This window comes from Euprymna scolopes, chromosome 20 (assembly GCF_053919585.1).
Source record: "Euprymna scolopes isolate OS-2025 chromosome 20, ASM5391958v1, whole genome shotgun sequence".
Classification (NCBI taxonomy): domain Eukaryota; kingdom Metazoa; phylum Mollusca; class Cephalopoda; order Sepiida; family Sepiolidae; genus Euprymna; species Euprymna scolopes.
Genome location: NC_136501.1, coordinates 29,344,535 through 29,370,322, shown reverse-complemented (window position 1 = coordinate 29,370,322; position 25,788 = coordinate 29,344,535). Strand labels below are relative to the sequence as shown.

Sequence of the window (25,788 nt, the reverse complement as noted above, 5' to 3'; positions counted from 1 at the left end):
CGCCGGGGTACAACTCATGCTATCTACTCATCCAAGTTATGATAACAGCATCTATGCCATCACCCTAAAAAGGCAAATGAGGAGAATTCAAGGATTGAGAACATAGTTCAACGTTGTTTCCGGCAAAGGTTATGGCCTCTGGTGTGGTTTAATGTTCGGGCCACATCATGCCACCGCACCTATGCGAAGTCGGCTTAAAAAGGAAAGGCACAGTGTATGTCGATTTCTGAATCGTGTGTTTACCCCATTGTGCAACCAGATGGCGTCTGAGAGACCTGCGCCTACCCACGTCCAAATAGGCACAGGTTTTGCTTAAGAAGAAGGGCTATGATATTATACCCTTCTCTCACTGGCCTCGTCTGAACCCCTTTGTTTTTCTATATGTTGAGAACATCCTCAACATGACCTACCCCAAACTAAGGCTAGTCTGATCGCCGTCAGCCATAAAAGTATTAGAAATATTTAATATTCGTTTATTATCATTCAGTCATCTATTCAACGATCCGCCTGGTATTCGCCACGATCCCGCCGGCGCTTGTGAAAAAAGCATATTTTCAGTTCCATGCTCAAACCAATTTAAGTTATCTGAATTGATGTTTTCAATAAAAGTATTTAAATAAAACTGCAATGTTTTATTATTTAAGGGGAAACCCTGTAAATTATAACTGTTTTGCATCTAACATAAGCATGAGTGATATTACCCTATATAGCTGTTCATTTATCACAATTGAAATATTATACATTTGGATTAGACAAATCTTTGTGTCACACGTTTCCAGTGTATTATTTGAATTAGACCAGTGACATTTATATTATAGATTATTTGAAATGTAACAGGGCGCCGACGTGTGTATGCAAATGCATTAGAAATGACTTCAGCATTCAAGAAATAGACTATAAAAAAGAACACGTTAAAGAAGACCATAACGGTAGAAACGTGGGTGGCGTTCGAGAAAACGTTAAAGAAGAGGATCCCGTGAGCAATGTCACAGCCGTAACGAGAAGTCACGCGTGGCGTGATAATGACCAAATATATATCGTACAACAAAAAAAAAGCATTTTTTTATGCTTTTCCACTTTCCTAATGAGGCTACGATGTGTTATATAATGTTACAAAGATTTATTCTCAGATTATTAATAAAAATCATTGGCTTACGTAAGTAATTTATTATTCACATAAAGTATGGCTGCATTGTGTATTGAGATAAAATGAAATAAATCAGTATTATTATTATTATTATTATTATTATTATTATTATTATTATTATTATTATTATTATTAACTTACAGGGAGCTTTCACACAGGCCATGAAAGATCTCTCCTTGAAAACAGGCTGTGGCGCTCGCTGGAAGCTTAGTGAAAACAACTCTCCCCAGATTTCCACTATTCTCCACCTCTTTCGATAACATTTGCAAATAAATTTGCATTATCGCAATAGTTGCTTGCCATTGGTTTCTCCTTAGAAGCGACTATTGGTCTTCACTGGAATTTGAGTAGCAATAAGCCTCCCCAAGGTCCCAGATCTCTTCGCACTTGTCCAGCGAACATCTGCTCAGTGCTCTCTCCTCGGCCGTTCCCTCTTCCTTTACTCTACTTGGCTATTCTGTCTCACTCTTCTAAGTGGTGCATTGACGTAGTAATGGGGGTGGGGGTATGGTTAAATAACTTATAGATATGCAGCTGCACTGTTCCTCTGCAGCAGTTTGTCTGGCACGCGCTTGTGGCTCATGTGTGTTAGTCTCCACATTCAAGGGTTTCCTTAATATTTCAGCTGTTTTCATTATTGTTGTTCGTTGTATTTCAATTTCTCCCATTCTTTTTACCAATTTTTTCGGGATAGTTCCTAGTGTTCCTATTTACTCACATAAAATTAATATACGAAAGTATAGATTTATGCGTAAACTTAAACTGTTTACTTCAAAAGTGCTCAATAGGTAGGTAGAGCTAGTTAGTAAGTTATAAAATGTATATGGCGATTAAGCAACACTGAATATTCCGCGTTTCATCCACTCTAGGATTCGTCAGGCTTATGCGCGAATTCTGTAGTTTTTTGTCGTTTTTATAGAAGATGCTTCTATTGAAATTTTAGTTATCTAATCAGCTTTCTAGTATCCACTGCGCCCTTCCTATCAGCCAATGAGAATGCATTTATCGGAATATTCAATGTAGCTTAATCGCCATATACATTTTATATAGGTATTATTTTGATTTTCTTCATCTTCCATATCCCTTTAAGCTCTCTGGCTAGCCCCGTGTATTTGCTCCGTTTCTCCTTTTCTTTGATATTCACAATGAGGTCAACTGGAACCGAAAAGTTTACGATTTGTTAGTACATTTCTTTCTTGTTAATTATCATGACACCCGGTCTTGTTTGGATGGATTTATCAGCTTGTATGTCCATGTCCTATATGATTTTGTAATTCTCGTTTTCAAGTAATGTCGCCGGCTTACGTTTGTAGCACTTGTCTCTGCATTCGAGATGCAATTGTTTGCATAGTTCCTTGTGTACTGGCTTTCCCACTTCGTCGTGTCTGTATTTCCATTCCTTTGGGTCCAGTTTGCTGCATTCACTTACTATAGGGTTTCTTGTTTCTTCTCTTTGTCCACAGAATTTGCATTTACTGTTTTCTTGTGTTTTGTCGAACTTTGCTTTGATGTTGTTGGTTCTTATTGGGTTTTTTATGCTGCGGTTATTAGGGATTCATTGTCCTCACGTATGTGTCCTTTTTGCATCCATGTCCAACATTGTTATTATTATTATTAATATTATTATTATTATTATTATTATTATTATTATTATTATTTTAGTATAAAAAATGCATGCTTGTTTAATAAAATTTGACAGACTTTAATGTTTTTAGCAGGATCCATTTTTGTGCCAAAAAGCTTATATATTTTATCACATATCCAGTTCAGCTCCTAATCCCTGGAAAGTTCGCATCGGCATTTTCCGACAAGTTATTTAATTTGCTGAAAGCCGAAGCGAAGACTTCGAGATGATTAATTAAAAACATGGTGAGTGTCCCCTATGTTAAGAATGTTTTTCTATCTGGAAGCTCTTCCTCATATCAAAAAATGGAAAATTTAAACTTGACCTAGCAGATTCAATTTTTTTCTGGTAAAAATTGTGTCTGTATTTAATGGATTTTTTATGATTTCATTGTAATTAAACTCCTCACAGATACTTGAATAATTGCTTGACTAACCTATAAGTAACCTGGTTGAAAATGACAATTCTAAGTTGCAGAGAATTTGCCTTAAATTGAGTTTATTTAGTCGTAAATTAGAGCTTTTATTGTTATATTTTTCTGCGACGATATGACATTTTCTAGGTAAACTGTTACGGAGAAACGGACGGATAGAACCTCACACACCTCTGCTTCGACGCAGGTGAAAGAAGATGCGTCTATTCAAATTTGCGATGTTTTGCTCCTAGACGTTATTTATCGTATACAGTCTATTGTCGCTCTTATATAATGAACAGCAAAAAAAGCAAAACCACAAAATATATTCGCGCAAATACTTTTAACTGTGAGAGCATATAGTTACTTTCATATAGACATATATTTTTTCTTTAAAAAAATGTGATTTAATTACGCATATTGAGAATGTACCCTCAACAAAAGACAGTACACACTGTTATAGTTCACAGTATAAATGCCAAATTTCTTTTGTCTGATTTCTCGTTTATTTAGGTGCCATATACACACACGTATATATATATATATATATATATATACATATATATATATATATATATATATATATATATATATATATATATATATGATGAATTGGCGGTTTCAGGTTTTGATTAATACAACCGTTCTCGAGGTTATCAGTTCCCTTGATGTTTTCAAAATAAATCCTAGCTGGAGAGAATCAACTGGAACATTTTAAAAATAAGATCTACAGGAGGCAAGTTGATTTCTCTAGCAAAGGCATACAGCTGGAAGTAAATCTTCGAGGGGAAAATCTTACCAAGTTTAGTTCAGACGTATCGGAAAGATTAATGCTCGAGTTGAATCTGGTCTAGTATAATAAAAATCAACATAAATTGCAGAAATTCCGCTGGAAATACACGGATAGATATGAAAAGTCTGCCGAAAAAAAAAAAACGAAATAAAAATATAGTTCCTTAGAGAGACGGGATCTAAATAAAAAAAAAGCATAAAAATCGAAAACCAATGGTGACAAAAAGAAACATCAAAAACATATATCAGTGAGATGCGTCGATTTAATCTGCGCGATTTGCGATGAAAATACCATTTTATAATTTTCTTCTTTGAGGTAACACTTAATTTGGACGAGTTGAACATGCTTCTTCCAATGGAGTGGTTTTTTGGATGGAAATATAAACTTCACAAGCGGTTCCTAGTCACTTGCATATCACCCTCAAAGAAAATGATGGCGTTAGTTTTTTGCAGTTCTTGCAGAGAGGTGTCGACGTCAACGTCTGCTACTCCAAAATCGTGACATATAAGCTACTGACCAGACTGAACGTTGATTACCGTCGATCATCTAACGAAACGAAACAAACTGTAGTACTGTGATAATGGGGGATATCTTTTGCATCATTTTGAACTCATTATTCCCAACTTTCTTAATAACATGACACAAGTAATTCATTTTTTACCTAATGCTGCTTACTGTATAGTTATTATTTAGAAAGAAAGAAACAAACAAATAACGTAATCTATACTTATCAACGTCACTTTAAGATTTGTTGAAACCCTATGGAATGTTTTTGTGAAATGTCGTAAAATTGTATTTGTTCGATCTTGTAGGAACTCATATAAATGGATCTTCTGTTATTGCGCAAGAGATTATTGCAAAATGTGTGAACTCTAATCTCGTCCAAGCAACTATCCTGACCAACGGCGACCAGATGTGACTTTTCAAGCAGCATGACCCCCTTGATCGTATTCCCTTGTCGCACTCGGGTGTTTGTCCGTCCTCTGTGCGTCAGTAGTGTATATGCCGTTCACTACGAAGGTCGGTCGTACACTTAGGGGAAAAAACATTAACTCAACAATTCGCCCTTCGGCGGTAAGCTAATTACATTCACAGGAAATAAAACATCGTTTTCCTTTCTAGTCTACTTATTAAATCCATATATATATATATATATATATATATATATATATATATATATATATATATATATATTATTTAATCTCTACGATATTTTAACTTTTAGGCGTAATCCACCACACTAGTTTACTCTAATTTATTTTCTCTCATAAAATGTATATATATATATATATATATATATATGTATATATGACATCCACATTATTTTACATAAGGAAAAACGTTGCTCTCCCCCATCATTATATATAGCCCCAATCTTCCGACTCTCTCGTCAATGACCATCCCTCCTGAAGAAGCCCGCATAAATCGGGCGAAACCTTGAGTATTCAGGCCCTTCCACCTCCATTTTATTTCATATCGTCGGATTTAATTCAGCTCAACAATCATATATACATATATATATACATATATATATATATATATATATATATATATATATATATATATATATATACACTTGTGCCCGATATTATTCATACCCCCCTTGAAATTTGAGTTTATTAGGTGTAACTTTGTAAGAATTTATTGTTTACGTCCATGTTGATACATATTCTTAATAAACCTCTTCTGATCATTTTCGTCATTTTAAAATCTCGGGATGCTTGTAATAAAAGAAATATACAGCTATTTATAAAATCTGCAATATTCAAAAATAATCATACCCCCTTATTTTTCAGTATTAATCGAGTTTCTGACTGTTTGTTTCCTGTTTGATTCTTATTTTGAATGCTTTTATACAACCTTTGATTAATTTCATTTCGTTTTTTGCATTTTTCAGAAATTAAAATGATAACAACTTAAAACCAATAAAAGAATAAAAAGTATTAGAATGGGGAAGAAAAAAGAGCTTAGTAATGATCTTAGGACTAAAATTGTGAATTCACATAAGGATGGTTTAGGTTACAAGTCAATTTCCAAGAAATTTGAGGTCCCTACAGCAACAGTACAGAGCATCATCAAAAAATTCCAGAGCCACCACACAACAAACAACTTCATTGGTAGAGGAAGGAAAAGGAAACTGTCTGCTAGAGCCACCAGGAATATTGTAAGAAGTGTTAATGCAAATCCAACCACCACTACTGAGGACATTTTAGAAAATCTGGAGTCTTCTGGCATAAAAATATCAAGGCAAACATTGCAAAGGACTCTGCATGAAAATGGTCTGAAAGGAAGAAGACCAAGAAGGACTCCATTGCACACCGGAAAACACCTTGCAGCACGTCTAAAGTTTGCTAGGACCCATGTGAATTCTCCAGAGTCCGTTTTCTCAAGTATTTTGTGGACTGACGAAACAAAAATTGAATTGTTTGGCCATACGGATGCTTCTTACGTTTGGAGGAAGAAAGGAGAAGCTTACAACCCAAAGAACACCATACCCACGGTGAAAGATGGTGGTGGTAGCCTAATGTTTTGGGGCTCCTTTTCGGCTAGTGGTCCAGGTAGTTTGGTCAAGATAGATGGAACCATGAAGAAGGAGCAATATTTGGAGATACTCCAGATAAACATTAGACAGGATGCGGAGAAGCTCCATTTAGGACCAAACTGGGTCCTTCAACAGGATAATCATCCAAAACATACTGCCAAAATAGTCAAGAAATGGTTTGAGGATAATCAAATTAATGTTTTGGAATGGCATAGCCAGAGTCCCGATCTGAACCCTATCGAAAACCTCTGGCACATATTGAAAACTGAGATTAAAAAGCGGAAACCTAGAAATTTGAGGGATTTGGAGAACTACTGCATTGAAGAATGGTCAAAAATCAGTGTTGATGCTTGTAAAAACCTTGTTGATAAATATCCAAAACGATTACATGCAGTTATTAAGAATAAAGGGCATGCTATTGACTATTAGTAAGAGAGGTATGAATAATTTTGTACTAGTGACATTATTGTTTTTCTTTGTATAATGTTTCAAACTTGCATAATTTATTTATTTGTTGAGTTTAAATTAAATGCTTATGCTTGATTTATTGTTTGAAATCCCTTTAATATTGTATACCTTCTGGTTTGAGCAATATTCTTATAGAAATCTCAAAGATCCGAGGAGTATGAATAATATCGGGCACAAGTGTATATATATATATATATATATATATATATATATATATATATATATATATATATATATATATATATATATATAAAGTTTTTCTTACCAATACAGTAGTTAATGAGTCCGTACAAGTCACGACTTCTCTTAGTCGATAATTAAATGTTTATGCTCTCTCTCTCTCTTTCTGTTTGTCTCTCTCTCTTTCTTTCTGTCTGTCTGTCTCTCTATCGCTTTCTTTTTCAGCAATGTGGTGGTGTCAAGATGGGGCGTCGCATAGAGGGGGGGGCGATCATTCGACTCGCAAGCTATCTAAAACTAAATCAATCTACAATGTCAAAAATCAAAATCTAATCTGCCGTTTCTATATCTTTGCTCCTGTTTATATAGCCGGGTGAAGCAGGATAGGGTCTGCAACCAATCATTCACGACAGTGCCAATTTCCGGCATGTTGCAATCCGGCATGTTACACCTGCTAATTTGGGATAACTTTACTCAAACAGTAAGCATCTCCTCCCTAATCTTGAGTTATCATTCGTATTCACCGATAACGAACATATGCTTGTTACATCTCTTTAAATGACATTGTTTGCCGATTGATTAAATAAAATCATATAATTATATCATTTTATTTTCTCAGCAGAGTGTGTTGCTGTCGCCCGACTACACCAATATTTAATGAAAAGTGACATCTACCTGTTTTTCTTCAGTGAAATTAAAGTTTTCACCTCCTTTTTGAGGAGCTTAACCGCCCCCTAAGACGGTCATGTAACAAACGTATAATATGACGTTCTGTGTATACTGCTCTGTTTCCTACCATAATATGTTATTTTGTCTTGATTGTAAAATATCTTACATCGCATCCAGAACTTTCCGATTGATAGAAAAACACGATTTCGCTTTCTATATTAATTATTTTTTTACGTAAATCGGTTACTCATTAGACAACTTTCAACAAATCGTTAAACAACTTCTATAAATTGGTAGTTAAATTGTTAAACAGTAGTTTGACATACTACGAGCAAAGTTTCTTTTTAATGGTGAATGTGCGTCAATAAACACTTTCCAATCTAGCTAACACTTGCCAATCTTTCACGATAAACACCCGTTTAGCTTAAACCACTGTCAATAATTTCCCCCACTCTTAATCTGCGCATAAATCAAAACGTAGATTCCATGAACAAAGCTTCTTTCTTAGAAGCGCACAGCTGTGGAATACTCTTCCGTTTGCCTGTTTCCCATCTGACTACAACTTTGATGTATTCAAGTCCAACATAAACAAATTTCTGATGAACGGCCCTTTAAGTAAGATACTTTCTCAAATCTCCAATACTAACGATTACTACGATACTATCCCATTGATTACTGTACACGCAATGACTCTTATCCCGAGTGGATTTCGGCCTTGATAAGTGGTGCCCTCCATGTAAAAAAAATCCATAGCCCTCTATTCAGTATTAACTATTTTTACTTCTAATAAAGCAGTTGTAAAATAATGTCTAGAAAGCGTTGCTCTGGCACAGGAAAAGAATTTCTATTTAAAACCTTCGAAAGACAAAGAAACCAACACATAATTATAAATATAGGAGTGACAGACCGACGTGCAAGCTATTCTACACGTATATATAAGTTACAGACAAAAATGGTATTTTAAACGAAAGCGTGACTGATCAACATACGAAAAGAGACGATTCGATGTAAGTGAAATAAGCTGCGTTATTCACTCCAAAGCGTTATTAGTCGAAATGCTATTACACATTTCTACACAACCGAACAATGACTCTTGTAGTATTTACTTGTCAGCTTACTTACCTCAACATTCGTCGGTTTTTATTCTGGAGAAAATCCAGGTCTTCGAAATCGGTCATTCTGCAAAAAAAAGAACAAAATACAATAAAAATGGGTTATCTTATGATCGCGGAGAACATGACGGATACTAAAAGTTAATGCAATTCGCAAGAAAACATGTGAAGCGTGCATGGTCCCCCGTGAGTGCACAGTAAACGAGGCATAAGAAATGACTAAGTTCAGCATTGCACCCCCTGTTAAACCCCGAGAGGACGTCAGATCACGTGAAAATGAATACAAAAACGGTGCAGTTATTTAAATTTGAGTTCTGCACCATGCAAAAAAAAGAAATGACTAAGTCCCTCATTTTTCCCCCCCATAATTTAGCACTAAAACTCACCAAGGCCTTAAACTATTTAAGTTTGAGTTCAGCACCATGCAAAACTGCTAAATAGACATACACAGAAAACTTTGGGCATCTATGGTAAATTGATCTAAAAAATTGAGTATTTTTGTCAGCCCTAAAAGAGGCTTTGGGACAGACCCAATAGTTATCGCAAAGTATAGACAAACAAAAGTATATAGAAATGAATTAGTTATACCTTTTCAGAAACTTTTATGAAAGTCCAAGGCATCAATTTTTTTTTAATAAGCACAAAAGTGTCAATTTTAGATATTTCAACCGGAAAGGCACCCCTGAAGCGTGCAACCGGAGTTTTTCCGAAAATTGCGTTCTATTGCTTTTTTACTCATATCATGTTAGTGCAAAATTAAAAAAAAATCTAATCCGTAGTTATTTAGAAAGCTGAGGGCAGAAGAACCGATGTACAGAAGAATGGAGAAGGGTGAACTTACATACCCACCCTCCTTTTGATGGGGTACCAAAAATCATTTAAAAAATAAACTTGCGGAACAGGAGAAAACGGTTTCAATTTTAGGATTAACATATTAATAGGCTATTGAAGCCTAAAGCGTTATATGTTAAAGAGGAGGTATGTGAAATCAACGAGAATAATAAGGCATAATTTGGTTCATCTTTTACAGATGAACCAAATCGTCATGTCTTTGACATAGATGTTATTTCACGCTTCTCACATAGATTCTGCTTGTCTGCTTTACCATGAAATATTACGAGGGGCGTTTCAAAGTAATACCTACTATTTTTATTCTGGCCAAAACAAGCAGAAAGGGTTTTAAAAAACATTGTTATAATTATTAACTTGTGCCTTCATTACCTGAAATTTCCATCTCTCTGTTACATATATAAACCTTGTGAGACTCTAACAAAGGACCTTGCAAATGAGTGTGTCGGATGCAGAAATGCTTCATTTAACTCCCGTGAAAGTGTAGTGGTTGGTTGGTTGCTTTTTGTTTTACGGCATATCAACCCTTTTCGGGTTATTTAATGCCGAATCCAAAGATTTTGAAGAAAATTTTGTAATAGAGTATATTTGTTGTTTGCAAGTCGGTTTCTATTTAACCCATAGTTGGGGCCCTAACAGGTACTACTACTCCGGGTCAGAGTGGACCTGGGAGCAATGGTAATTAAAGGCTGTCTTCACACTCCCCAAAGCCCGCAAGCTGGGGCCTCACCACTAGATAAAGTTTAAGGTCATATCCAGGACCGAAAGTGTAGTGGGCATGGTAGTTACTATGTAGAAAAATAAATTCGAGAGCATAAAAGGTCGCTCGTTTTAATAGTACCACTCTCGTCTTTGCAGGTATGTGACTTTTAAAGTTTAAAAAAATGCAGGCTTCAATAATGGAACGTCCCTCGTATTATAAATTTATGCGTAGCAGAAGAATCAATAGACGAATCGAGGCATAAGAGCACATCTGAATAAAAAAAAAACAAAAAACAAAAACCCTATCGACATATTTTTTCTGTCACTACGCTTCTATTTTATTACATTCTATCTTTAATGTTTTTTCATGGTTTAATGATCGTATTTTGATATGCTTGCCTGCTGAACGTGTTATCGAACGAACTCTGTTTTATAATCCGGTTGAATTTGCAAAATGGATATATAAAAAGGAACACGCCATTTACTGGCAAATGTTGTCATATTTGATTTCGTAATTGACAATTTTATTATGAAATAGACATATCGATCTGAAAAGTAGCTCAAACTTAGAATATTATTTCTGTAAAATTCCAAGGCAAAGTATTAAATAGCACAAATATGCCACTTTTAACTTCGTACTGAAATTAGATTAAAGACGAGCTTATTATTAGTTACGTAACAGCAAGAATGGTTTGCTGCTTAAATGTATATTGATTTACAAATGGCCTTCAATAAGTTCCAGATATTTTTTTTTTAAGTATATGAACTTTTATTAATAGTACACACATGATATGCTAGTTCCTTTCTAAGTAATCTCTTCTGGCTGCAATGCACTTCTATTACCGTTTCAACAACTTCTAAAAGGCCACACGTAAATCCTCTTATGTGAGCGTGCCTATAACCCTCCTCACAGACTCTTTTATATATAAAATTTATGCATATAATATATAAAGTTTGGAACTAGCAAATGGTCGCTCTAGAAATAACATGATTTCATTTTAGTTTTATGAAAACCGGTTTTTATTTTTGTTGCAGATCATATACTAGTTGACTAGTTGTGTAATAATCCGAGACCGATAGGATCATTCTATCATGCATGCCACAATGTTCAAGGAGCGAGAGCTGAGATGCACCACTGTACTATTCATTTTCTTAGCCGATCAAAGTTATTAAAACAAGACCATTGCCAGTACCCGCAGAATGCGCCGCTGGATTGCCAGTAATAACAGGCTTTGCCCAAGGTGATAAAAAGTTTCTGGTTACGGTTACGGTCTTTGCTGTGATTTCATGTGAGCCCCACATGAAGCTACCTCACATCTTAGAAGTTGGTTTGAATGTCAAGATCCAAATGTACCTGTATATGCGATTATATGTGACGATGACCTGGTGCAACCAGCTGGCTGCTGGCAGACCTTGGGAATGGCAGCAGGACTCGGCGTCGGTTCACAAGTCCAAAGAGACACAGTCTTGGTTTCAGCAGTGCCACGACTTTGTACCCTTCTCTCGAAGTTTCCCCCCTTCTTCCTCCACATGAAACTGCTGGACTACTTCGTTTAGTAATACATCACCAACATGACCTCCCAAAACAAACAGACCCAGCCTAATCGCCGCCATCCGCCGTGTATTCACAGATCACCCGTCGTTTTTTTCTGGAAAGACAAAATCCCAGTTCCGGACATTTATTGAGGCGGTAATCGAGACTGAAGGCGATTACACGGAGTAGATATCAGCTATAATACATAATCAAGTTTCTGAATTGATTTTTTAAGTAAAAGTTTAAAAATACAACTGTAGTGTTGTTTTGATGACGACGCTTTTCTTGTGCAACCTTATATATATATATATATATATATATATATATATATATATATATATATATATATATATAATCATATCTATCTATGTATCTATATATATATATATATATATATATATATATATATATATATACATATGTGTGTGGCTGTGTGTTAGTGTCTGTTTATGAATGTGTGTATGTATAACTATTTGAACGCGTTTAGTCCAATTGAAGAAGCTGGTCATTACTCGTAAATCAGAATAACTGCAATGCTCCAATCTCATTTTTGTACATGAGCGTTTGTGTATGTGTATTTATATGCACGTATTCCGAATGTAGGATGGTCATACTTGCAGACGTCGGTAAAAATTCCAATGCAATCGATTATCGCTTTAATCACATTGTTATTCATTTACTCATTCAGTGATTCCATAAAAATAATGACCAGTGGTTATTACTTTAGGCCAAATTAGAGGAAGAATTCTCTATATTCTAGGACAAAATATATTCAGGAAGATATCTCTTTTTCTATGGTGTGACCATTCGAACTGAATCTCTTGAACTTTACCCGTCGATATGATTTTTTTGTTTTATTTTTTTGTTTTTTGTTGTTTTTTTACTTTGTGTTTCGATTACGATCGATTCTAATTCCAGAGAACACCACAGGTTTTAATCAAATCTAATTATAATAACGCGAGATGTATGCATCTATTGTATTTTAGTCATTATTTATAGATCGTTTTACGCATGTCTATAAAATCCTTGCGTTTGTCTATCACACGATATTATTTAACAGCTCGATTCCTATTTAGATAGAGTACTGCTTCCATATAAGGAGAGATTACCAATACATATATATATTTTAATGCTTTTTCAAAAACGCCACTTACTTCCGAGTTCATAACACGTTTACTTATCGCCATTAAAACCATTTCATGACGATATATTTATATATATATATATATATATATATATATATATATATATATATATATATATATATATATATATACACACACATGTAAGGGAAATGTAGACCAAATAACAATAAAAGTTGGGCGTCATATATCATTGGCACGGATGGTCTGTAATATACAGAAACCAAGACAAAGCTGTACTCCATGTAATCAAAATTAAATCTACTTACAAATGAAACGGAGTAGTATAATTTTATCTTACATTAGATATTTTATATATCTAAACGTATAGATAGGGTTTTGAAGAAATGAACAAACAAATAAAAAAATCATTCGTAACGAGGTTTATATTATGTAATAACATAACTTCTCTTATAAATTGTATTCAATAATTGTAAGTAATATTTTGGGGCTGTGACAGCAGATTATTGTTTCCATTATTTTGACTCTCCTTGAACCACACACCCCTGTATACAAACATGTAAGACATTAACGGATACACACTCAAGAGTCAAAACAATGAAAACAATATGCGGTTATCACAGTCCTAGTAATAACTAATACGGGTATAATTGAAAATAAGGAATGTGTTATATATATATATATATATATATATATATATATATATATATATATATATATATATATATATATAGTCGAAACCAATCGACGCACAACTGTTCCAGAACTGTCTGTTGAATTTTACGTAACGTATATACCGATTGCCAACAACTTAAAAGAGAGAAAGAATAATTAGCTAGATAAATCCGGGCCTCACGAACTGAACGATAACCAAAGGAAACGCTATACGAAGTCTCAACTACCCTTCTCTTACGCAACAAGAACGACCTGTCTCCCGATCGCGTTATGAGATGTTGAAAGTGGGTTCTTTACGGCAACCGGCAACGCTCAGCTTTGCCTTTAGATGTCGACGAAGCTTCACAACACTTGCTGAAGCCAGAGTTGGTGGTCTGCAGCGGGTCTAATAAATTAGAGCTTTTAGAATATAGGCGAAACCATTGAAGCGAAAAAGTAGCGTCAACAAATACTTGAAATGTTCAGACAACAAATCCTAACAGTTTAGCAGAGGAAAGCTCAATTCTCCTCCACGATGATACCTGGGTACACGTTGTCAACGAAGTTGATCGAATTAGATTACGAAATTCTGCATGATCCGTCATAATCTCCGGACTTTTTCCTTAGCGGCTCCTACTCTTTCAAGCATCTCGAGAAGTTTCTGTGCGAGAAATACACCTAAAACTTAAGCGATATCCAACACGCCTTCAGCGACTACATCGGCAGCAGAACGCAAGACTTTTACGTTACTGGCATAAGTATGTTTATTTCGCTCAAGAAATTATTTTTGTAGTCAAGATGTGTTAAGTTAAAAGCCGCAAGAACTTTATCAACATTATAGATGTGTCCAAGGTTATGTTTTTATCAGAGAACGTCAGTTGCTTACGTAGTTGTGTTTAAGTAATCAATGTTATTTTGTTGTTTTTCTATGAAGTAGTATTACTGTGTATCTGTCGCCATTAAGTTTGCAATAGAATTATTGTCTATCACGTTTAAATTTAAAATAGAATGTGCTGCTAGTTGTCAATGCTTAGAATTTATAAATTATTTTTGTCGGTATGATATATTTAAGGTAAATTACAATTTTATATCGTTAAACTGACTAACATGAGGGATGTACCTGAAGATTTATGTTGTTGTGTAATCTAAAACAACAGGCGTTTCTTGTCTGCGCCATTATATCATGTGTCGCCCTCATAAAAGGTTACATCTTTAGCAGATATGTTATCATATATATTCCTTAAATTCACCAATATTGCTTATTTTGCAGATAATGGATCAAGTTCCATGCGATTACACGACATCATCGCAGTGGAAGATCGATTACAGAATATATTCAGTGAAAGATTACTACAACAAAGTTCGTTTAATAAAATGTAACCCTCTTTCGTTAATCAGTTTTAATATTAATAAACGCCCATCAACATTTAGGATAATGTGTGTCAATTTATACACTCTGGAATTAAAGAACTAAAGACAAGTTTCCGTGTAATGTAGGGATATAAAAAAACAGTTTATAACTGAGCTGATTGTTACAATGAAAATTCCATTTGAACAAGATCCGAGGTATTTTGTGAATAAATAGGCTTCGGTTTTCTACCCGGCATTAATTAAAAATACTGTGTGTAAAAAAACGTCAAGCTCTCTCCTCCGTCAAACATGTATGGAGAACGTGCGAGCGTGTGCGATAAGTTTCATGATAGAATATGTGTAATCCGATTAGCATAGATCTCATGCATCCAATGGTTTCTTTTCTATTTGGATTTCTAATGCATATAGTCCCAAACAAACTGGAAACTCACAGACTCTGTTAAGAAGCGCCTCAGAGCAAGATATTGATTTGATTGTAATGTTTTTGGGGCAGATTTGTATTATTTCAAATGTAATACAATGTGCTAAATAGACATCGTGTACAGTACATGTTATAGAATTAAATATACGTATTAAACCACTCGGATGCCTATTTTATGAAGAACACTCCAAACAAAATTAACACTTATTATGTAAAGGTCTACAATAATACGCAAAGGTCAAAAACTATCCTACAATAATTGTTAGATAATTAGATTTGGAAACACACATAAGGTTCATGTTATGTGAGGGTTTAAGGAAAAAGCACGTACTTTTTGTGTGATTGATTATATATATATATATATATATATATATATATATATATATATATATATATATATATATTGCATTCAATAATTCTATTCTCTTCCCACACACCCATTTCCTATTGCTTTATGCGTTACTAATTAAACGCTTGAAGCAAACATCACATTCTGACGGTTTATTTTTTAAATGTTTTGAACGTTGAACGTATTTAAAGTGAAGCGTCCTCAATAATTTTCAGAATAGACCGAAGTCTATTGCAGAAAATTGGGTTGTACTATTTAATGTTGTTTTAAACTGCAAATGTTAATATTTACATATTTATTTCAGTTGTTAATTTGTTTGATTTGTTTCATTCAATAATAGATGTTCTCGTCCATAGATGTCCAAATAACTAGCAAGTTAATTTATGTTACAACATAAATAGTTACGATTATTCCATTTGTTTTCAGTTAGTGAGAGTGGAATCTATTCCTGTACTTTCCCTTAAACATGTCAGTGGACTTTTAAAAGAACAATATTTAATATTTTTTTAAAATTTTATTCATTTTTTCTTTTTTTAATAGAGGATAGAGAATGCATTGTGGATACATTATCGGTAGCTCCCGTTACTCTCGCTTCTCTTTATTTGTCACTCAGTCCTCATATTTAATGGGTGATTTTTCTGATAAAGGGAGAACTAGAAGCTGTATTCTAGGTTTGCAGTATTTTGCGTGAACAGCCGCCAGATATGTCGGAAATTTTCTGTTTCTATGTCTATAATTGTAGTCATGTCACTAGTAAGGGTGATGGATGTAAACGTTTTATTCACCTGATAGTCAAGAACTCGAACCTTCGATTAACCACTAAGGAGGCTGTCCTATGGAGTACTGTTGCCACATCTGGGCGGGAGCTGGTAGAATGGACATACCCTACCTTGATAGAGTTCAAAATAGAATTCGTAGCCTCATAAGGAAATAACTTTTTCCTTGCCTGCAACCTCTATTTCACAAAAGAGATATAGCAAGTTTGTCTTTGCTTTGCCGTTATTTTCATGGCAAGTGCTTAACTGAGCTTCAATCTATGATCCCCCTCGCCAAACTTTCAGAAGAAACACTCATCTAGCTGAAAACACTATCATAACTTCCCCTGCTCTTTATCTGTGCTTAAACCTAAACGTAGATTTCATGAACAAATCTTCTTTCGTAGAAGCTATGATAACATTTTAAGTAATACATTCCGCGTCTTATTGATGAGAGGAATGGATAAACAATAATTGAGATATTGTTAGAGCCTTTATTAAGGCTCTAACAATATCTCAATTAGGAAAACATAGTTAATTACGTAACATTTAATGTTTTATTTTATTTACGTTTGAAAGCTACAAAATTATATAACACTTTATATATCAGTTTCGATATCTTATTTACACAGTGCTTAATATATGAAAACAAAAAACAAAGTAATAGTTTATGAAAATATATATTTAATAATTAAGCTAAACGCATTTAATCCCAATGAAGATCTTCTGGATAAAATGCATAGAATTACGGATGTTTAATATATTCACCTCGTGTTTAGACTACAAATAGCTAGTTACTATTCAATCTCACGTAGTAATGTAGACATTAGCCAATTCCGGGGATCCTTGAAGGGATTTTTAAAACATTTTTGTGTTCTCTTTTTTTATATTGAGGACGCACTTACATTTGGTGAATATGTTACTGAATTAGCGAGCTTAATTTAATAAGTGTTAGATTTAATTTTTGTGTGATTTTATTTTTTACATTGTAATTAATCATTTCAATTTGTTTACTTATCGCATACATTGTTAGCCAAAGTCAATGATATCCTGTGTATATAGTTGATTGTTATTTTACTTCTAGCATTTGATATGTTTATATATTAAAACTAGAATATTTTTTTCTATTCAGTCATACTATACGCAAGACTCTTACTTTCTATCTGTACTGTCGTCCCGTAATATTATATTCTCAATTATTAGCGATTGTTTAATTTCTGTAAAGGTAATCTTATGTTGTTTGTATTCCTATGTTTCTTTTTATGGAATGTGCTATTAAAATCGTAATATCCTGTTTTCAAATCTGTCAAGGACATACCTAAGGATTTCTTCCTGCTATTTACACCGCATCTTTCAACTACTGCGACTTAATGTTTAACGATGTTTAATAGGTATTTAATTTATAGTAAACACAGTTTTACAGTTACTATTTTTTGCTTGTTTATTTGATTTATTAATTTTATTTGTGTAAATTCTATAAGGGTTGGGATCATTACAGTTTTAGTCGTTATAATTTGCTTATTTTGCCATTTATTTTATTGTTGAAATATTGATCAAGATTTAATTATTTTTCCATATATATATACATATATATATATATATATATATATATATATATATATATATATATATATAAAGATCATGATATAATAATTATTAGATCACTATGGCAGGATGGTACGGCATTTAATAAATAAATGTTAATATTTCAACGATATTTCTCGCAGTTTGAATTAGACGTGAGGTTTGTTCTTTGCTAATGTAGTTGGCTTCGTGGCCGGGTGTGAATCTTCCGAATGGTAGTAGTCGCATCATCCTGCATGGATGATTCCCGAAAGGATAGAAGCACTAGTGTCTGTAGGTATTAAAATATATATTATTGTAATAAATATGCCAGCGTCTTGAAGAAACTCGGTTCTTATTATAGAACACTTTCAAGTTGAAATAGAAAGTCGGTCACCTGAGCTCGCATGCGAACATCATGATGTTATCAGCATCCGATCACTATGGCTGAATGTTACGACATTTAAAAAATTAATATCAAATGTTTAACGATAGTTCTGGCAGTTGGGATTGGCCGTGATGTTTTATCCTTGATAATGAAGTCAGAGATGGCTTCGTGGCCGGGTTCGAATCTTCCGACCGGTAGAAATCGTGTCACCAGGAACTTATGATTACCGAAAGGATGAAACGCTAGTGTCTGTAGGTTTTAAAGAATAATTATTGTATCGATGCTAGCCCCTCAAAATAATAGAAAATATTATATATATATATATATATATATATATATATATATATATATATATATATATGTGTGTGTGCGTGTGTGTGTGTGTGTGTGCATAAAATTAAATGAACGAAGCGTTTATAATAGTCATAAAATGCAAACAAATTGTAATAGGTGTATATAGGTTAAAGCATGTTAAAATGGGAAAACAGAGTATTACCAGTTCTGAATGCATAAAGACTTTATAGTAAATCCATGCAAAAAGTAGTTCTACTTCCTATTCTGGGTGTATTAAGCTATTTTCCTTTGTTTTACGGGTTTCTATGTAAATATAAATATTTCTAAATTGTTTCGGTTTACACTTGTTTTTGTCTGGCGAAGTTTTATTCCTATAGTCTGAATTGAATATATATGAAAATATATAGGATTTCCCTGTCTTGAAAATATTATATCAATTCAAACATAGATGTTATGTATGTAAATGCAATGCAATAACATGGCCTACCGATACCTAATGTGTATTGGTGAAAGATTATCAGTTGATGGTATTCAATAGCACAAATTCCTATATTTCTGAGGAGTGTTATTGTTCTAAAATATCATATTTACAGGCAATAGAATAATACATACTAAGTAATTATTTTCTACTTTAATATTTCCAGACGGCAGAGGGAACTTTTACATAATTGACATTTTTTTCCACAACCACGTTGTTGGTATTTATTTTTTAATCCGTATCTTTAACGTTCGCTTATTACAACTATTTTCCGTAAATAGGAACCCCTTCTTTTATGATGTTTTTGATCAATTTGATAAGCTCTCTACATAGTTTTATCTGATTTAGTGAATATCTAATAATAAAATCTCGAACAACTTATCGAGAAATAAAAAAAGATGGCGTCATTTAAAAATCCCATCGCCTTACAAAAACAATCAGACAACAAAAACTTCGATTTTCACGAACATCAACAATAATATTTACCGTCGTATGCTTACTTCTGCGTCAGTGAAGGAATCGGATATAATAACTGATATTTTCTAAATGAAAAATAATCTTGGTTACTTTTTTTCTTATCAACATTTTTATCGTCTTCGTCGTCATCGTCGCTGTTGTCGAGTGTGGGAAATTTAACGAAAAGTTAGTAAAATAAAATACACAAAAAATATGACAAAAATTAAATTTATATCATGAAAGGGGAGGTAGTTAATGAGTTCGAGTCATTTTATTTGCACATTTCCAAGTTTCAAACATTGCAAAAAGTAAAAATCCGTTTCTGTGCAAAAAATGTTTACTGTCTTAAAAATTATTCATTATATGATACACGTTTTCTATTTTTATTTATATTTGTGTTATATTTATGCTCCTATCAGTTGAGAGATATGTAATTCTGCAGAATAGGAAGCATGATAAAATAATAACATTATTACGTAGAAACCGATTGTCAGCATGGGAGGTTAGTATTTTTTGTGACTATTTTCTTTATTTCCTCTTAAAATTTTCATCTGGCAGTAAATACCATATAAGGTTAAATTAATTTGAACATCATATCAAAAAAGTAGCACTCCTCACTCTGCTTTATTACATTAACATATTCACACTAATGCAGAAATTAGGATTGCGTAAAATGAAAAATGAGGGGGTGTTTTACCCTGGCTTGGTAAACACGACATTGATCATGCCCGTCTACAGTTATCGCCAATGAGTGAGAGTTGAAACGGCAGCCACCAATAAAAACACTTAAGCACTAATACCTACTAGTAACCACCTCAAAGTAAGAGTGACCACCTCAAATCAGTGGTAACCGCCTGTGATCTCCAGTGTCAGTAAGTACCCGCCAGTCCCAGCCAGTGTGCGCCAGTATTTAGAATTGAGAATAATAACATTAAAAGAGCTCAGCACAACAATTAACGCCAAACATTCGCATACTCCAATTTGCTAAACAGTGTCCGCAACTACATGACTGTACCAGCCACTAAACGACGTCAACACCGATTTAAGAGAAACAATTTTTTGTATCAGTTGCCTCAGTGTCTATCAGTGTGTGCTCTTGTCAAAATATTGGTAGTAACCACCTAAAAAAAGAATTGATCACATTAACAGTAAATCAATCGCCACTAACCAGCCTTTCCTGTAACTAGGTGACAGCACTCCACACTGTATGACACAGCCAGTCACTGCATGACGGTATCTAACGACTGAATACAAGCAATTTAAATGTATAATAAATAATGTCGAACAATAAAGCTATATAAGTTTACTTAGCCTCTTCCGCTTGTTTTCACTGTTACTTAATAACCGACACTGGCTGGCAATAGCAATGGTAGTTTTATTTGTTTTGAAAGTGTTCTGGCTTTATGTCATATTCCAGTTGGCAATGCTTTTAACGAAGGTTCTACTAGTATATATTGGATAAATAGATAAATAGATAGATAAATAGATAGATAGATAGATAGATATGGAGCTGTATTGCGTCCTTATTTTGTAAGTGAGGTTCGAACCGTGTTTGTGACGAGCAGAGCCTTCCCCTAATTTGTGAAAATTGTATCCTAAACAGTCAATACAATATGATAGTTTATTGTTTTAAAGATCACTACAATGGTGACTACGCGCTATGGCGGTTGGAATATTCCAACACCTCTCCCCTTTGATACGGAGGGACAAAAATTGCTAACATCCCGGCGTTTACAAGCTTATAATGTTGTTTCTTATTGCGGTGCAAAATTTCCACCGCAGGATACACAGATTGAGCTTTTTGTATATTGCAATGAGCACTATCGAACACCTAGTTAAATATTCTCATAGCAGTTACTATTGATTTACGTCGACCATATCTATAAACATCAACAGCATACCTATAATTCGCAAGCGTTTATTCAGAATGTCTACTACTCTGTTTTATTTTCCTCCTCGTCATCATATTTTTTTTAAATGATCGCCCTTGCATACTTAGGATCATTTGTTCACGTTTTAAATCGGTTTTACCGCTCGTTGGCAACAGTTACTATGACAAGCATCATCCGAAAAGGAGTCTAAGTAGATGCGTTTTAAATCCCTCTGCGCTCATTGTTTTCGCCTACTCATTTGTTTTAAGCGTTTAATAAGTGTAAAGAAAAAATATTTTGAAGTGTTTCTTAGTTTCACTTCGAAAGGGCACTAAACTTGTTATTGGCTATTTCGAGATATTTCTAGAAATAAGAACATCCTAATACGAATGCCACAAGGAAATATTAATGCGTTTATTGCTCCATCTTTTATCATATCCTAGCTATATTTATAAAATTTTCGTATATTTTTTTTATAAATAAAGGGGTCGAGAACGCTGACATTAACCTATAGGTAATCTTATTTATTAAATATTGATAATAAATAAATAATTTTAATAGTAATAGAATTTCAAATTGTATATAACAATTTGATATTTAATTCTAATAAAGTGTCCTATTCCAGCAACTTTTTTCTCCTGAACTCCCAACCTCCTGACTATTTTCTTCCTTCTTTCTTATTGACTTGTTTCTTTAAGTCCAAGAGCGACAGTCATCTCCTTTGTTTGCAATGGCTACTATTAGTTCTTGTAAATCTGTTACATTAAGTATCCTCATTTTGCTTGCCAGCCATTTCAATTACAAAAGTGTTAATTCCACATTACACCATATCTTTTTGATTGAATTAACTCGAAACAATAACGAGCTTTAGAAAATTATTTCCGAGTCAGCGTATCTTGATGCTAACATCTAAATGCCTTGGAAGATTTATTAAATTAGCTACAAAATCTTGCACACAAAGAGATACATATATGCATATGTGACTGCCTATTGGAGATGAATGCCTAGAGGTGAGAACGTCAACGTCTACAAGAGAGAACTTGAATGCCTACAGGAAGGAAATCGAATACACACTTGAGAGAAGTTGAATGCATACTGAAGTAAACTTGAATACCTAGAGAAGAGAATTTGAATACCTACTAGACACTGTTTCCGAGTTGCTAAATGTTCTCTGTACAGAGATTATTGAGGAAAACCTGCTATGAGTATACTTTTCGATACAAGTTCATCCTGAACAAGAATTCAGTATCACATAACATTTAAGGCTCAAATTAGATATCGCGGTACAGCTAATCTACCCAGGTCTTTCAAGGAACTATGCACTTTCTTTTCATGATTGTATACAAAGTAAGAGCACGAACTATGATACTCTACCAAGCTATGTGAATTCTTGTCCGAGATCTCAGTAAGAGCCAGATATCAGAGGAGAGAATATACTATAATATATTTAAATGTATAATTGGGGAGAGAAAACTTATGTTTTCAACTTTTTCCATTAATTGAGTGTTTGAGAGATAAAGGCGAACTTTAATGTAATAATTGAATATCTATGTATATCATATAGAAATCAAATAATACAGGTCCTGGATATGACCTTAAACTATATCCGATGGTGAGGCCCCAGCTTGCGGGCTCTGGGGAGTGTGGAGCCATCCTTTAATTGCCATTGCTCCCAGGTCCACTCTGACCCGGAGTGGTAGTACCTGTAAGGGTCCCAACTATGGGTTAAATAGAAACTGACTTGCAAAAAACAAATATATTCTATTAAAAAAAACTCTTCAAAATCACCGGATTCGGCATTAAATAACCTGAAAAGGGTTGATATGCCGTAAAACAAAAACAACCAAACAACCAAATAATACTGACAGAAAATGGTTTTATGTGCTTCCACGAATATCGGCTGAAGTTTAAATAAATAGTAAATATATAAAACTTGAGGAAAAGGGCACGTATTATAATTATTTGGAAAGAAACAGCCATACGGGTAATTATATGTTTTTTTCTTATCTGTGAATATATATGAAAAACTGAATCCTTTATTCCACATTTAAGGAAAGCCAACCATTGAAGCAAAGTTTGTTCGTTTGTCGTACGATTTTATTTTTTGTATGATGTTAAATTTCTTTATATATCGCTAGAAATCCTTAAATATAAACTATGGTACACCAGTTGACCTTTCGGTTTCTGTTTTCCTCGGTGATAAAGCAATTTGAGGTGCGCCAGATTTCGCCTTATCTTTTCAATCTCCTCTTCTTCTCTTCGCCTTTTTATGAGGTCATGTTCGAGATTTTGCGTTGATTCTCTTCGCGTCTGCAAATCATGGTAAACGATGGAGTTAGTGTAGCTTTTGTAGAACATCTAGATAGTAACTTATAACGTGTTAAATGAAAGAAAATGTTAACGTGAACAACCTTTATATTAAAAAGGTAAATAACTTCAATCCATGTAAATTGCAGTCTATTTTATTCCGTGGGGTACATCCAAAATAAAGTTTAAACATTCAAATGTAGAGCAAGCTGTTGTGCGCGATTAGCAGCTATTCACTTTTTTGTTATCTATTAGTTCACTTGAAGTTTTAACAAACTAAATCGTCCTTCTATGGGGTTAACACGTAATCTCTATATAAAAAAAAACATAGATCTTTGAGAGTACAATTACATTCTTCTTTACATATATAATGACACGTTAACTGTTTAATAGTATATATATATAGAATTTGTGTTTTGGGTTTACTGGATACCATGACAAGAATTATTCTAGTCTAGTAGAGTATCCATCTGTGCTGTTACTATAGGAAACATCCCTACAGTACATGTCTGTGTATTGTAGCTTAACCAATAGTATTTATTAATGCTTCGAATATTATATAATGTTTAAAAAATATTTGGTCGGGTGTTATAGTATGGAAAACCATCTCTATGTTAGAATGTCCCGAAAAAACCCTGGAGAACGTGACTTTAGATATTCAATGATAGTGTCTAGTAAATTTTCATGGTCTTTACTTGGTAAAAATTAGTGGGCAATCTTAATTGTTTTGCAGCTACTTATAATAAAACATAATTGTCATTTTTTTGCAGTTTACTTCAGTCGAACTTCTAAGAAATTAAAAAGCGTAATTACTAGGGCCTACACTATATTTATCATAGCGATATAGGTATTCGACTCTTCTATTACAGTTTCCATTAACCGTTGAAACAATTCCACAATTGATCATTTAAATACGTTATAGTATCTCATTTTTGCGGTTCCTTCCAGTAGAATCCAAGAATATAATTCATCATGTCTGGTGAACTATAATTGAAACTTATAATGTAGTATGTCTGACATCTACTAAATATATCCGCCCTCATCCTCAATAACAGCTTCGATACGGGTCCGGAACTGAAAGCATAACTTTTTCACAAGTGCCGGCGTGGGCTCTGTGAATACTCAGCGTATGGGTTTGATAGGCTGGCTGTAGTGCTGTGAGAAGTCATGTTGGTGGTTCTCAACGACTGATCTAATGAAGTAGTTCAGCAAGTTCAAGTCGGGGAAGGAGGGTGGACAGTGAAAGAATGGTATAAATTCGTAGCACTCCTTCTGAAGCTAAGAATGGGCCTCTTTGGACTTCAGGGCCGGCGCCAAGTCTTGCTGCCACACACAGGATCTGCCAGCAGCCACTTAGTTGCACTAGAGAATCACTACACTCGTCAGCACATCCAGGTACACTTTGCTGCTGAGTTTAACACCGAACTCCGAAGATGTGATGTGTTGTATGATGTGACTCTCACTTGTAACTACATAAAAAAGACTACAACAGTGTCGGGAAAGTGTTTAAATAACTCTGGGCACAGCCGTCTAAATCATAGCAATCCAGCGGTTCATATTTAGGATGCTGGCAATGGTTTTGTTGTCATAACTTGAAGCGGGAGAGAGCATGAGGTATACAGCGGCGATTCTTCGATCTCACTCGTTGAACATTGTGCTACTTTCAGGCATGATAAAACGCTCCTATCACTCAGTAGATTTGTACAGAACTGACCAATATGTAGATGGTCGGTTCACAGCAAACGG

The 25,788-nt window shown here is 34.1% G+C and overlaps 1 protein-coding gene across 12 annotated transcripts in view; it reads right to left on the bottom strand.

Annotated features, from left to right (window-relative positions):
• The window catches only part of LOC145241378 (G-protein coupled receptor dmsr-1-like), a 921,194-nt gene that overhangs the window by 716,037 nt on the left and 179,369 nt on the right, over positions 1-25,788 (bottom strand). For all 12 annotated transcript variants that reach the window (XR_013862543.1, XM_080104266.1, XM_080104273.1 and 9 more), the window contains exon 2: positions 8,958-9,014. The gene's annotated coding sequence lies outside the window, so the exon portion shown is untranslated. The remainder of the gene's footprint in view (positions 1-8,957; positions 9,015-25,788) is intronic.